Consider the following 15,456-nt stretch of genomic DNA (forward strand, 5'->3'; position numbering starts at 1 on the left):
TTGCTCCGTTGTGACAGAGGAATAAATAGGAAAACTCCTTCACTTATTTGGCAGCGCCACAGTAAATAATACAAACAACTGATTGTAGTTTTTCTCAGTGGGTCTCAATGTTTATTTGGTATATCTTAGTAGCCCTTTGTGAGACATGTGTTTCGCCAAATGCTATGCCTTTTTCATCAGGGCCAATCACGGTTGCCGACGCTAGGAGACTGCTGAAAGACTTTATAGGTGTGATTCAACCCATAACATTTGTGCAATTTACCTAGACTACTACAGATAAAAACTATAAGAAATACAACCGTGATTGGCCCTGATAGTAAGAGAAGCAGCAACAGTTCTTGATTTTTCACTACTCATTCCCTTCAATCGTCATTGCTTAAAGCCCCGCTAGCCATGGTGAATTGGATAGATACCGTAGCTTCCACCTGTTTGGCTTGTCACAAGCTGAACTCCATGTTCTTACAGCTTGACCCTACTGCATCTGTATTTTTAGATCATATTGAAGACCTCCCCTTTAGAGCCGACCGACCGTGGTATTCTAAAAGGATTATGAAGGCTACCTATATGAAAACGGGTCTTTCCTTATTTCCTTGAGGTATCGGGAACTAGCTCACTCCACTTTCCTTCATAAAATATTATACCATCATACTATGGGAGAGTGATAGCCGCCACTTTCCCAGGATTCTGCAAGGAACCTGGAGTTATTACCCGTTCCCAATATATCACATATGTTGGCAGTAACTCTATGGCTATCTCTTCATTATGCAAACTGTTGATGGATGGGCTAAGGATGCTACTTGTGTTGCCAGAACACAGGTATTGACGAGGATAAGTGTTCTGAAATATGTACTCAAACACAGTTTATGTCAATGAACTATAACCACTGGGCCTTGCACTAAATATTGGCACCAAACTTTCTCTACGCCAATAATGATGCATACATTTCATCCATTTGCTTCGGGGGCATGTCCAGATGTAAACAGGATGGTGCTACCTTTGTGCACTTAGCTTAATTTTATCCAGATGTACACACTTTCTGGCTGTCTGTTGTATCAAAGTTGTCTGACATTATAAAAACTCCTTTGCAGGTTAATGCCTTGGCGTGTCTACCAGGCGTGCCCCTACCTGTTGGTAAAACGGCTGGCAAATGTGTTAATTTGGCATTCTTAGGAGATTCTTATCAGCCCGTAAGGGAGTTGCAACTTACTGGATGCACACAACCCCACCCCTTCCAGTCAGCTTGGATGTGTTAACCTATTTGAAAGTGCAATTATGAAGACACTTTAGGCACTGTTGCCCGCCTCTTAACCTAAGGGCATCAGTGCACGTTTTAAGCAAGAGTTACATGAGACATGTAATAACGAATGAGATTGTATTTACTTGATCCTGATCTATATTATCTGACATTTCACTGGCAGTGTATCTGCATGCATTACCTTTGACTTGAATGTTTGCAATGAATCTATCTTGCAATGCCTTGTTCTAGAATTCTCCCTTGTGCAATTAAAAGATTGTAAAAATAAAATAATAATGTGGAAGCAGAAAAGGTTGAAGAAGAAAACCAGAAGTCTCTAGCACGTCCCCACTGTAATCAACATCTTTAACAGTTGTGAAGCTAGTGTTTTCATAGGTCATAATAGGGCCATAAGAAGTTTACACAGGGATGGTTTTCCATGGCAGAGACTTCTCTGTAAATGCAGTCCAGATCTCTGAACTGACATTGGCCTCCAAAAGCACAGCTTCGGAATGCATGCCTACACTTCGGTCTTATTCCTCTCTGCTTGAGGTTGGAGGCTCAGAATTTGATCAATATTCAAACATTGGTCAATGACAGTGCGTACGTTTAGATTGGATGCATCTTGAAGCATTGTGGCCATTGCAGAATGGGTATCAATGTTCTTTTGTCACCCAGATTCTTTTGCCCGTAATCAATGGAGAATGTCTCCATTGTCCTTCACTGGATATTGTGATGGTATATAAATCAGTTTGTGGAAACAGTCTGTATGAAACATTCAGGGCCGGTGAAGACCTCTGGAGTCACTAACAAGGCTCTTGGTGTAGCAATGGTTCTGTGACCTTCGATGTAGAGAAGCATTGCTTGTGCAGATGCCGGGAGGATTTGCCAGGTGCGCAATGCTCCCAAGGATCAACACTGCTTGGCACCAACACGTTGCCCCAACGTTGGAACTGTGGTCAGTTCTGTAAGTTTCAGCACTATGAGGACTGTGTTGACACAGAGTGCAAGTGATCTCACGAAGCAAGTGTCATGGGCACTGGCTACTACTTGGTCTCCGGGAATAGCCATATGTTTATTTAGTTGCTGTTTTAGTAAGGTGGGCAAACAGGTGGTCCAACTTCAATGAGGTTATGAAATGCTTGCTTTGGCTAGGTGTTTTTCTGCTGAACTTCTTGGAATAGAATACTGAGACCAATTTCCATTTGCTATGGAAAACCTCCAGGGTCTCTAGTGACGCTTAGTAATGTAATTTTGTATATTTAAACAGTACTCCCATCTAGTTTGAAGCACTTGCCCATTTTCGTTAATGTTACCTTTGTAAGTCACCTGTTTTCTTACATATATTGTTGTACTGTTTTTTTGTCCCTGGTATATGTCCCTCATTTATACACCCTCGTAAACTCCCTCGTAAACTGGGTCACCACTTTAGGCTATTTTGCAGACACCCTTTGTGGGAATGCCTCCACCATCTGTAAATGTGTTATTGTAAGTCATTTGTGGTCTTAATTGACATCCCTGTTCTTCAAATAGATGCAAATAATATCATCCTAAATTTGCCTGGGACAAAGAGGTTCACCAAGATCAAACTTTAGAGTTCAACAATTTTATTTGAGGGTTTGTTACAAGAAGAGGGAAGACAAATCTTACATGGGGTTTATCAAATGCAAAATAAGATGGTCAGGGTGATTCCCCTTTGGTTCACCGGGTCTCTCAATCCTGGTGAGACTGATGCACTATCATCATCAGACTCAGAGGCCTTCTTGGGTCCATTAATATATATCCCAGTCCTCACAGTTCAAGAAGGGGATTCGTCATTTTAGGGATTTATTCATAGCCTTCCTCTTTTGATGTTTAGCTTAGTTGTGGACTTCGAGTACCCAAAGACTCAGACGGATGCATAGCCTTGCCTGCAGACAACTGGAGTAGCTGGCATGGAGAGTTACAAAGGATTCTCTTGTGGTTTGTTTTACTGGTGGTGCCTCCTACTTCATCTCCCCTGGCCCCTCTTATTTTGTTGCAATATCTGTGAGAAACCAAAGGGTGTGTCACCCACTAGTCCCCGGGACCTCTCTCTCAGGTGGCCAGGGCTCAGCCATCGCTGTTGGGTCCAGACCCTGGGGGTGGACCAGTGCGGGATGATCACCTGGGTGAGAGGTTTTTGGGGAGTGGGGGTGAGTCAGCCGATGGTGAGACGTGGTATTCTCCCCCTTTTTGTTCACCTAACCCATCCTATTTTTTAGGATTCTCCAAGGTCCCAACTCCTTCCCCCATTTTTACACAAACATATGGCCAAGGAAGAGGGTGACTGAGAGTAACAAGACTCACTCATATACATCGTACTGGACATGTCCCGCTAATCCGGTCAGTCAAAGTTAGGCACTTGACTCTAAGTGCATACACCTGATACCAATTACTCTCCTCCCACGGATAAAAGGCAGAACCTAGAGACACACTCTGAGCAAGGTGGAACATGAGTACAAGCAGAGCTTCCAGGGCAAAGGCAAACCATCTGGAGCAGAGCGACTGACCAAAGTACAAAAGCAGTGGGTTGAAAACCCAAGGTGTCAGGAATGGAGGCTGTGGCCAGAGAGATGCCAGCAGGTGGTGCAGGAGGGGGCTGGACAGAGGCAGGACTATATTACCCAGGTACCCTGGAAGGGCATCGCAGGGCACACAGCATTCAGCTGCAATCGGAAATAAAGCATGCCGCCTGCCCGTGCCAGGTGCGACTTATTGAGAAGATTACGGCATAGGCAGACGTAGCGAGGTGTGTGCATAGAGCAGCAGCGGGAGACCTGGGCCCAGAGGCGGTGATGGCGTGTAGTATGGGGTGACTTCCCGAGCACGAAGCATGAGACTGGAGACCCGGGCCAGGCGTCGGTGATGCTGGCTGCTTGGTGTGATCTTCCCAACCTGCTCATCAGTGTCCGGGTTGCCTTACGGGGCTCCCGGAACTTTGTTAAGTGGTTTGGTGCAACACTCTGGTCATTTTTGTTCTTGCCAGTCACGCCTGCATGCTTTCAGTATGGGTTATGGGCCTTGATACCTGCGCTTTTGGCATTAAGGAATTGGAACTTCTACGAAACTCCTCATGACGGGAAACACAGGGTTTTGTGCCCAAATTATATGAACTAGGGAAACTGCGTGTGAAGGGAAACACAGGGTTGTTAGTTTGAGGGGTAATGTGCTATAAGGATATGAACTAGTGAATTCAGTGTGAAGGAAACACACAGTGCCAATTGGTGAAGGACTTGGTAGAGTCTCTCCCAGGATTTATTCACCCAAGAACAGTTCATTGGGCTGTGTTTGTGCTGGTAGAAAGATTCCCAGACCCCCCTTGTTTTGCATAAATTAACTTTGGGTCTCACCCTAAGTTACCAGGGTGATCCAGACGTGGACCCCTTGCTCACTGTTCTTAGAGAGGCACAGCTTCACCTCACTGATGATGCCCAACAAGGCTGAAACACGTGTATGGGGTTGCCGTTGGTACTCTTGTTCAGAGGAGAATTGCATAGCATTTTGGTGTTGGACTGCCCCTGGGCAGGACAAAGACTGATATGCAGGGAACATTCTTCTCTGTGAAAGGGAAGTGAGCTAAAGACTTGGTAGAGTCTCTCCGAGGGGTTATTCACCCAAGAACAGGTCATTGGGCTGTGTTCGTGCTAGTAGAGAGATTCACAGATCCCCCCCTTATTTTGCATAAATTAGCTTTGGGTCTCACCCTAAGTTACCAGAGCGATCCAGACGTGGACCCCTTGCTCACTGTTTTTAGAGAGGCACAGCTTCACCTCACTGATGATGCCCAACAAGGCTGAAACACGTGTATGGGGTTGCTTTTGGTACTCTTGTTCAGAGGAGAAATGCCTATCATTTCGGTGCTGGACTGCCCCTGTGCAGGACAAAGACTGATATGCAGGGAAATTTCTTCTCTGTGAAAGGGACAGTGAGCTGAAGACTTGGTAGAGTCTCTCCCAGGGGTTATTCACCCAAGAACAGGTAATTGGGCTGTGTTCGTGCTGGTAGAGAGATTCCCAGACCCCCCCTTGTTTTGTGTGAAGGAAAATATGTTTCAACTCGCAAAACATGCAAGACCATAACACGTGTAGGCGCGAGCCATTAGGACAACATTGTTGCTCGCTTTATGTACTTGTTGCTGGTCTTTCATTCATCAGTTCACCTATCAAGCCATGAGTGTAGTGTTTAAGTTGAGAAGCGATTCCCACGTGTGTCTTCCATTTGTACTTGTATGTTCATGTTGTTACGCACGTTACCTGCATATATATCTTCTAAATCCCTCATTACATGCTCTTGGGGCATACTGTGTGTAAAGGTTCTGTTGACAAAGGTTCTAGGGGACAGGTGGCAAAGGTATTACTAGAGGACAGAGTAGGAGGTAGCAAGCAGGGTAGGTGCTCGTAGGTCAGGTATTCCAGGATGTGTTACAATGTTTCTTGCGTATCAAGATAAGTTTGCTCCTAAATTCCCCTACCTATCCAATCTGGTTACCCGAATCCTCTTTCCGGTTTTCCTAAACTCCCCCTTCCAATCCACATTCTCTCCCTAATCCCTCCTCCCCATTGGCTGCCGCATGGTCACCTGTACTTTCTACCATCAGGAACCCGTGCCAATCCCAGTGGGAGGGTCGAGTTTGTTCGGCTTCTGTGGTTTTGGGAGTTGGGGTCGGTACCCTTCCCTCTCGCCTTGACACCAAGAGTTTCCTATAGGAGTTTGTTGCCTCCGACGGGCCGCGAAAGACACGTGGAGAAGACCACATCACAAATCAGAAGGCTGCATTGTGTTTCAAGGACGCCAGTGACCCTCCCCGGTGAACGGCAGAGTTCGGGAGGCAAGGCCAAGCCTGTGGTACGAGCCTTGACTCGTAACTTGGAAATCGTAAAACCAAGAAAGGAACACACACAGCCAGTGAGTTGGCAAGCAGCCTGAGAGACCGGGGTGTGGTAAAGAAAGATTTAAGTGGCAACATTATATCACAAGTGAAGGCTGCACATGTGTGGATGAGATGCAAAAAAAGGCAGAACTGTGAATGATCTTTGAAGTAAGGACAGCTGTGAAATCAGCGATACTGAGAAACAGAGTGGTCCGGCGAAAGGAAGTAGCCGACTCAAAAGTCTCAGTGAAGGGTACATTGTTTGTAGTGATAAAAGCGAATGGACTGCAAAAGAAAAGTAGGGAAGATTAACCCTGAGAGAAGGGCAGAGTAAAAATCTGAACAGTGAACTTTGGCCCTCATTCCGAGGTTGGTGCTAGTCATGGCGCTATTAGCGCCATGACTAGCAACAATACCGGTACCACCACCGACGTGGCGGTATGGGGACTTACCGGTTCATTCCGTGGTCGGCAGAAACAGTAAGTCCCCATTTTCTAAGCCATTCCCCATTCCCATTTGAGCCCCATAGGGCTCAATGGGAAGGGGGAAGGCGGCAATAATGGTACTGTAAATTACGGTACCGTTATTAACCCCGGGAACCCTTTGCGGGTCCTTCCTTAACGCCTGCAAAAACCAGGCGTTAAGGAAGGACCCGCAAAGGGACCTCGGAATAGGGCGCAAAGGGATTACCGGCACCGGTGTCATTACCGGTGCCCGGTATCCCTTTGCGCCTGGGTCGTAATGACCCCCTTTGAGTCGAAATGGTCATGCGTAGGTCTGTAAAGAAAGCCAAGCACATTTGAAAGTCCTCGACATCCGAAACGGTCTGAGCCCGATTGAGGGGGACCCAAAGTGTAATAAGCTTGGGGAAGGGAGACCCCTTTCAAGTATTGTTGAACTTTTGTTGTGAAAGGTCTGAGTCGGACAGAGGGGGACTGGCATGAACTTTTTGTTAATCATTGTTTGTAAAGCTGGAAAGAGAGACTTTAACATGGAAGGCCAGACGGCCTCAATCCACGTTTTGAACTGTTTTTGTGTTAGAAACCCGAGCCAGAGTGTGTCATTCTGCCTACAGGGACCGCCTTACTCCATGTGGTCTAACATTGGGAGGAGAGCTGATTCAGCCACATTTATTCTTTTGAACACTGTATTTTCCTTTACATACATTTTTCCTTTATACACTTTTTGTACAAGAGATAGGGCAGACATTAGGTTTTGTTAGCAAAGGCCATTTTGATTTTATGGATTTCACTAGGACTGTTTATTTATTAATTAATGTTCAAGACTACTCCTATCTTCGTTATAGGGAAGAATAGGAGTTTTTCCAAACCCAGAAACTTTAATAATGGTTTTACAAATTGTACCTTTTGTGTCAGTGTCATACTTGTGATACCATGCCTCCCCTACATATCCCTGAAACACTTGTGTTCCTCTGCCCACCATCTAGTCTTGCCTAATGTCTTGGTGTTCTGGAACCTTCCCATTCTGTCTGCCTACAAGCTAATCTTTGCCTTTTCATTAGTCCTGCCTTTGAAATTCTCACTGCCTCCTTCGGTACTCTTCACCTCCAAATGCTTACCCGCCGTCCTCCTTTCTTACAATATCACCACATGGTCCGCGCTGGACTTCAGCTGTGGTTTAATAAAATGGTGCGCCCTGCCTTTGTGTTGATGCACAACAATGCAATGGATATCTGCTCTATGAATGGCATGTCCCTGCAGTCCATTCCTGTTACGATACACTGATTTTCAAACACCTGCTTCCCCTTGTTAACTTCATAGGTGATAACCTAGAACCTAGAACGCCTGACAGCTCCCTATTCAAAGGTGAGCGCCAAACTACTTCACAGCCAGCACCATAACTATGAAGCTTGTTGAAGCATAGATAAGTGTTAGCCCATCCTCGTTTGACTCCATGCACTGCGCTCTGACAAAACCTTACATGGGGGTGGTGCAGTTTGCGTCTAGTGCCACACTATTTCTCTTTATGCCTGTCGGCAATAGGAAACATTGAAATAATCAACCAGCAGTCACTCACCCAAGACAAACAGCATTGTATTGTGGCAAGGTCTACATTGTGTATACTTGTATTTGTATTTTATTGAATGCATAAAGCGCCTTTCGCCAAAGGTGCTGGGCAATAAAAGAATCCAAAAAAACAGTACAATCAAAATGATACAAATGAGTACAAAGATACATCAACGGTGAAAGGCAGAAAATGTGTTAAAGGACTAGAGATGCAAGAAGGTACACTTTAAGATTAGTTTGGAAAATACAAACAGATGTGTAGGAACGAAGTGAAAGAGGGAGAGCGTTGCAGTGTTTAGGAGCCAAAAGAGAAAAAAAAGCGGAAATGAGACGTGGCTAAATGGGGGCTTAGGAACAGTCAAAATAAATAGATGATGAGTTTGCAGGGGACATGAGGGGACAGAGAAAGAGAGTAGAGAGGAGAGATAGGGAGGGGCCAAGCCATTGGTACATTCGAAGACAATCGAATGAAAGTGATACAAAAGACGGGATTCAAAAGGTAGTAGTGGGATGAAAATGAAAGAGGATGTAATAGAAAACCGTGGGGGTAGAGAAAAAAGGAGGCGGTCAGAGGAGCTATATAAAGAGAGATGAGGGAAAAGGTGACAAGCAGGAAGACCAAGTAATAAAGATGTACAGTAGTCGATACGAGAAAAGACAAGTGAAAAAAGAATAGGTTTAGTGGTATGAAAGGAAAGCACGGGCATGATGATTGTTAAACAGAGCATAGCCCCAGGAATGAGCAATAGATGAGATTTGAAGGAAAAAGAAAGGGAACATAACGTCCAGGTTGCGCACTGAGGGAGACAAGGAAAGAATGGATGGCGGAAAGAAAAGAGGGGGGACATAGGGTGGGAGAAATAGTAGAAGACGGAAAAGAACAGAACCTCAGTTTTTGAGGGATTGAGATGTAGGAAATGAGAAGACATTCAGTTTTGAACAGCTAAGAAACAGTTTGAGACAGTAGAATTTAGAAGAGAATCAAAAGAAGAAAAAGCGAGAAAGATCTGGCTGTCATCCGCGTAAAGGTGAAAGGAGAGGTGAAAAGAGGAAATACGAGCAGAGAGAGGAGTGGTGTAGAGAGAAAAGAGGAGAGGTGGAAAGTATTCTTTTTCTGCCAACACACACAACATAGACAGACAACAGTGTTTAATAAAATAGACTAATAATGCCCATCTTCACATCTTTTGAATCCATGTTTTCTTGATGAACTCGGACCAACTCATTCTTTTCTGAGACTTTTGAAACAAGAAAGCAGTACCATCACCTGAAAGACAAACTGATGGATCGGGGCCCCTTCCGATTGTTGGCTTATTGCATGTATGGATCCTTCCATAGTTTTTAGTCCTTGTACTACAAAGTGTGCACCTTCATCTGGGTTAGCATCAAGTTCACAGGATTTGCAGAAAGAGCACATTGAGCATACAGATGTAGCGCCTGAAGTGGAGCTATTTTAGCCCCTTCTGTGGATCCATTTGTGGCAGGGGGTTTTGAAAACCATGCAGGCAATCACAGAAAGTGCTGAGATTTTGGAGTTGCTGTGATTGAGTCCCAAGGCTTCGAACTGGCAAGTAGACTTGCAACTGCCCTCTGGACCACATGAAATTGGGCTGGCTGAGATAGAAAAATAGTAAAAACACACACGTATGTGTGTGTGTGCACGCATAAGAACGACTGTGGATGTACTCTAGTGTGTGGGATATAGCTGTGTGTGCAGGGGCAGCATGAGGTACATGTATGAGCATGAGCGTGTGGGCAAGGTACCTGGCCATAGAATGGAATAAATCAGCATGAGCAAAGTATTCGAGCACATGTAGAATGCACTTAGCACATGTATTAATACATATATCACGAATGTGTAGATGGCAACACATTGCCTTTAAAGGGCTCCTGTCCACAGACAAACAAAAATCACATCATGACCCATAGCCTGCTGCACATTGAAACATCCACATGTTATAGAAGCTCAATGACTGAACCGCTGGAGACCAGAACAAATTATTTGAACTAGGTGAGGTGGCATTACTTTGTCATTTGGTGGTTAAAATGCATATTGTGGGATACTGGAATTCTGAAGGTAGCGCTTGGCTTGTGTTGGCACATTTTTGGTACCTTCCACAAGACCGTGACATCGTAACACGTTAAATTCTACTTCACAAATTTGCTGAGTTTGACATGCCATAAAAGGTAAGAGGCCAGACGCACGTAGTTGGTCATGCTTTGCACTGCTCCTTTCCATTTATCACAATTAGACCACAATTGCATGCAGTTTTCTCCTTGGCAGTACCACGGGAAAGCAATACATTTCCAATATCCAGGTTTTGCTTCATAAATGGTCCAAACGAACTGAGACACAGGCTCTTGTCTGGTCCTAGCACACCGTCATATGAAATATCCTTTGCAAGAAGATGGGCTGAGGGCGGAATAGCAGCCCCCTAAAAAGCATCGGACAGCATGTAACTGGCCAAATAGGTGAAAAAAAGGGTATTAGCATACTTGTTTGAAAAACAATTGATATGATAGATATGATATGATAGGTTATTTATAACACGCTTAAGTGCGGACCCAGTTATCGAACCCGTGTTGCTCTGTTTCGCCTTGCTCCATGAGCTATGACTAAATACATGACTCAGCCCTGAAATGAGTCATGTTTTTAGTCATAGCTTATGTAACATTCTAATGCATCATGCACTGTGAAAAGTCTATAATCGTTTTTTGATGATTCACACACAAATGTAAAACAATTTTGTTGTTGTCATGCTTTAACGTACAATCTCTGTACATTAGACTATGTGCTGGAATCTCCGATTGTATATGCAATTGTGGTGGTCCTGTTCCTGTGTACATGTTATCACTTTGTTTTTCTCTCCCTAGAATAAATTTGATTTTATTCATTCTGTACCCTACTAGTGTGATTTAATGTTATTTCACTAGACTTTAGAACCATGTCAATCCCCGCTTAGTGCTTTAAGGGAGAGGTAGCTCTGACTCACTTTCTGCTCTTTCAATATGCTTTAGAATCAGCCACGTGTCATTCACAGTCGGGCCTATCATTTTCCATGAAGTTCATAAATTCGCCAGTTAATGAGGTTCACAACTCGGATACCATCTTGGATGACAAGCTATCCATGAAACTGCAGACTGCGAGGTCTGTAAGCTGCTGTTTTAATAGCTCAGGCTAATTATTATTATTTTGTACATACCTTGATGAGGCCCCCCAACCTTGTTCTAGTGACAGAGAAGGAGTTATCTCAGAGGCCCAGATGCATTTCTCAACCAGCGTATGATGGCCCCTGGTGTACTATGGGGAGTATCCCCTGATCACCCTCCCATGGACCCTATCAAATGGCGGGGAACAATCATAGTAACGACGTGAAGGACTGCCTGCGTAGCCTTAACCCAATACCATGCTCCCGTAACTTAGGGCGTGACCCTCCAAAAATGCCTGTAAGGCTGTGCAGGACTATCATAATGCATCTCCGCAACAACTAAGAGTCTGAAGCCCTCTCCAGTCAGAACCAAATCACTAGCAAGAGTAAACAAACACTTTGCTTTAGCAAAAGTCAGTTTCATCCACATGGCACTGGTAAAGTGCATCGTGTTACTGTTGCGGGTGATTCCACAGTACCAGAGCTGATAGTTCACAGGCCTGGGGAAAAGCTACTCCAACTCCTGGGGCTCAAGCCAGGTACAAACAATATTGCAAGTTCACAACCTTTTGATTGCGGATCTAACGTTGAGCGGAAACAGAGCCAGTGAGCCACTCTCTGAGCTTCCAGAGCATGCACTGCCTACAATGTTTCAAGCTTGTAGCTTTCCATTCTCAAAGTTAGCAGTGCATGATAATGATACAAAGTTACCAATGCATTCTCTTTGGGCAGTGTTCCCTCACCGAGGATACATTGTTGCAGTGTTACTGCAAGTCCACATTCCCTACAGAATCAGGAACAACAGAAAGATAACTGTTTATCCGGCATACCATTTATCTGTTGAGGAAACACCAGATCCTGCACAGGCGGGACCAGAGAGTGATAGGAAGGGGAAAGTAAAATCTAAGATGGCGGGCATGCCAAATTAAGGATTTGTCCGGCCCCTAAACCCAATATGAGGCCAATTGCACACAGAAGCAACAACTAATCCCGGACACAGGACACTGTTACAGACCCTCCTCCAAAGACCAGCGCAGAGGAGGGGATTGCATCCCCATAAAAACTCAAGCTCATTGTGGTTTGCAGGAGGCTCAAGTTTGGCAGTGTTTGTAGATTGGGGAGAGCTTGAGAACGCCATTGCTGGGAAGACGTGGAGAGGTGTCAACAGTGGAAAGCAGGAGGTGGTGATGACCACTAAAAGTATGATGAGGAAATGGTAAAACTAAGTAGCAGGAGGAGGTGGTAACATTTGAAGGTAATAACATCACAAGAGGAAGGTGTCAGTCCAGAAGTGGTAAATATCAGAAAGAAAGGTGATAGTAACCTTAATTAAATATTTAGGGGTAATGATAAACCAGTCAGAAATTGAAAAACAAAGGGTTGATAACCTGAAAGAAAAAGCCTTCTCTCTAGTTCGGCAAGGAACGATATTGCATCACAAATATGGTGTCTACTCTTTAAAGCCATTAATAACATTCTATAGGCAGAAAATGATGGCCATCTTAACATATGGTTCAGAAACCATGCTGAATGCACCAGAGGATATGTGGATGAGCCTAGAGGGGACAATATGGAGGAAAATCTTGTCTTTGCCGCCAACATACCCTGCACCACACATACTTCATGAATTGGCATTGCAATCTTTGGAAGCAGAGAAAATCTGGAAATCTAACCCTATACAGAAAGATCATATACCATTGATCGATATATTACGTGAGATGGCAATAACAACAAAAGCAACAGTTCTGAATTTATGGAAGGACGCTTGTTCTAAAATACTAGAATGTGAGCACATCACCTTGGACATGTTATTAAATCGGCCAGAGAAAACGAAAATAAAAATGCTAAGGAATGACTGAATTCGAACGATCCAGCAGCAAGCCCAACACAAACTTTCAATAACAGACGAAATTGATGTTCCAGCGCTGAAACAACTTCCATTGTATCTGCAGCAATTCCCACAACAAGCTATGAGAGACGCTTTTCTGAGACTGCATCTTAACATAATTCTGACCAGAGAGATTTTGCCAAAGACAAAACAATTGCCTGAATCTCTTGCTTTCTGTAGATTCTGCCAAGTCCAAAATCAGGTAGAGACTTGATATCATATCATCATGCAATTAACTGTCCTAGATGATAAAAGAAACCTGTTCAGTGAGATGTTGCCCCACTCAGGAATCCAACATGAACCAAACCAACGTTGGGCCTTAATACTGGGGGGAAATTACAACCTGTTAATTTTTAGAGTCATTCAATTCTGGAATTCAATAATGGACTCAAGGAATTTGGAATCGAAGGCACATTCATGAAACATAGAAAAGGAAATCTAAATATGTTAAACTAAATGAATTAATCTGTTTTTATCCATTTGTTAGCATAAAAATGTGAATGAAAAAGTTTGTGATAAAATAAAACATTCAATACATTTCTTTTTTTTAAAAGCTAGTCTGAAGGCGGTAAAGCCAGGAGGGGAAGGGCGTCTAGAGGCAGAAGAACAGGTAACATCAGGGGAAGAAGAACTGGGAACAATAGGTGGTGTAGGTGAGACTGAGAAGGAGATGAACAGTCCTAAAGTCAGTACAAGAAGGCCCCAGTAGGCCAGGGTAGCCCTCGGCAGGACCAGGAGGTGGGAAGATTACCTAAAGTTAGTCAAGGAGGTTACAATAAGATCATAGAGGCGAGAGGGGAAGAAGCAGGAGCACTGGTTAGGACAGGCCTGAAATTATACTCTGACTGCTGGCTACTCTCACTGACTCGTTCCTGGGAAAAATATGTCCATCATCTGAAAATGCTTTTGGGAAACCCTAGAACTAGCAGTACTGCAGAATCTGAGAATGTATAACAGAACCCCTTTGGGGATTTTAACACTAGGAAGGACATTCAAATGGCTGTGAATGCCAGAGAGCCTGTGTGGACCGGTGAGGACACCGTTGGGGCCTCCCAGGCACAGAGGCCCAATTAAGTCCAAGGAGAAAACATCCGGATGTTTGGGTTTTTGGTGGACCTCGTTTCTACCTTAACTTTCCCCTTTTGCAATTGTTTCTCAAATAAAGGTTTTAACTTGAGAATTTGCTCTTGCCATACTTTTTTGTCATAGGCAGAAGCTTTGTGACCATGTAAAGAGTGGGCCTTCCCACAGAGGCAGAGGAGCACCATACATTGATCTGTTATGCCTTAATTGCCAAAGAGCCCATTCCCAATGCCTAATTTCAGTCTCAGTTTGCCTTCTGTAATGTGACCCATGCTTTCTCAATAAGCAAATTGCAGCGGGTTCATAATTCCACTGCCCCTATTATCATGCAACAAGGCCAGAGAGGCCATGGCACGTGAGCCCAGCACTTAGAACATTTCAATGGGTACCCTATAATTTAAGCCCGTGGTGATCTTACATATAACCATTAAACACCCTGGCTCCTTTAAACACAAAATGCTCATCTTTTTAACCACTCAGTGAGGGAAATATGATTGTACACAGATCCAAACATGAAATAGTGGGTGCCTGTGTCTTCTTGTCACCAAAAGCCATTAGGTGGAACAGTCTCCAGCTAGAAATTAGAACTGTGGACAATTATAATACCTTTTAGGCAACTAAACCTAATCTTGTGGCAATGTCAAGATATCTCTACACAGGTGGATATGCTCTAACTAGGTCCATGTGCAATAACAACACTTTTTTACCTGACACATTGATTGTTCACAGAAATAGAATTGCAATACCTGGCATGTACTGCAAATAAGTGCCCACTGGACTCCTCTGTAGGTGCTATAGTGCAAGTACATAAACATTTCAAATATCTGGCAAATGAACAGAGTTCCTGACCAGGATGCCATTCACACACTACAGCAGCAATACAACTTTGTCATGAAGTTAAGCCGTGAGCACAACACGTGGCTACAGTTAAATAAAAAAAGGTATATTATAGGTTTTAACATAAATGTGTGCCAACACAACATATGCGTTAGTCAGGCAGAAAGGTCAAAACAAAGTCTTCTTGATACAACACCACCCTCTCCCTCCAACAGTCTCTGAAGGTCTTTCCCCAGCAACATTGCTCAAGCAGATGGAGTTCTGGTTTCCATAGGATGGAAAGTGACTGTCAGGAAGACCAAGCACAGCTTTTGAAGAACCAAGCTCTGCTGCAATAGTGGTCACTG

The sequence above is a fragment of the Ambystoma mexicanum genome, chromosome 1q (assembly GCF_040938575.1).
Source record: "Ambystoma mexicanum isolate Mex_15411 chromosome 1q, UKY_AmexF1_1, whole genome shotgun sequence".
NCBI lineage: Eukaryota > Metazoa > Chordata > Amphibia > Caudata > Ambystomatidae > Ambystoma > Ambystoma mexicanum.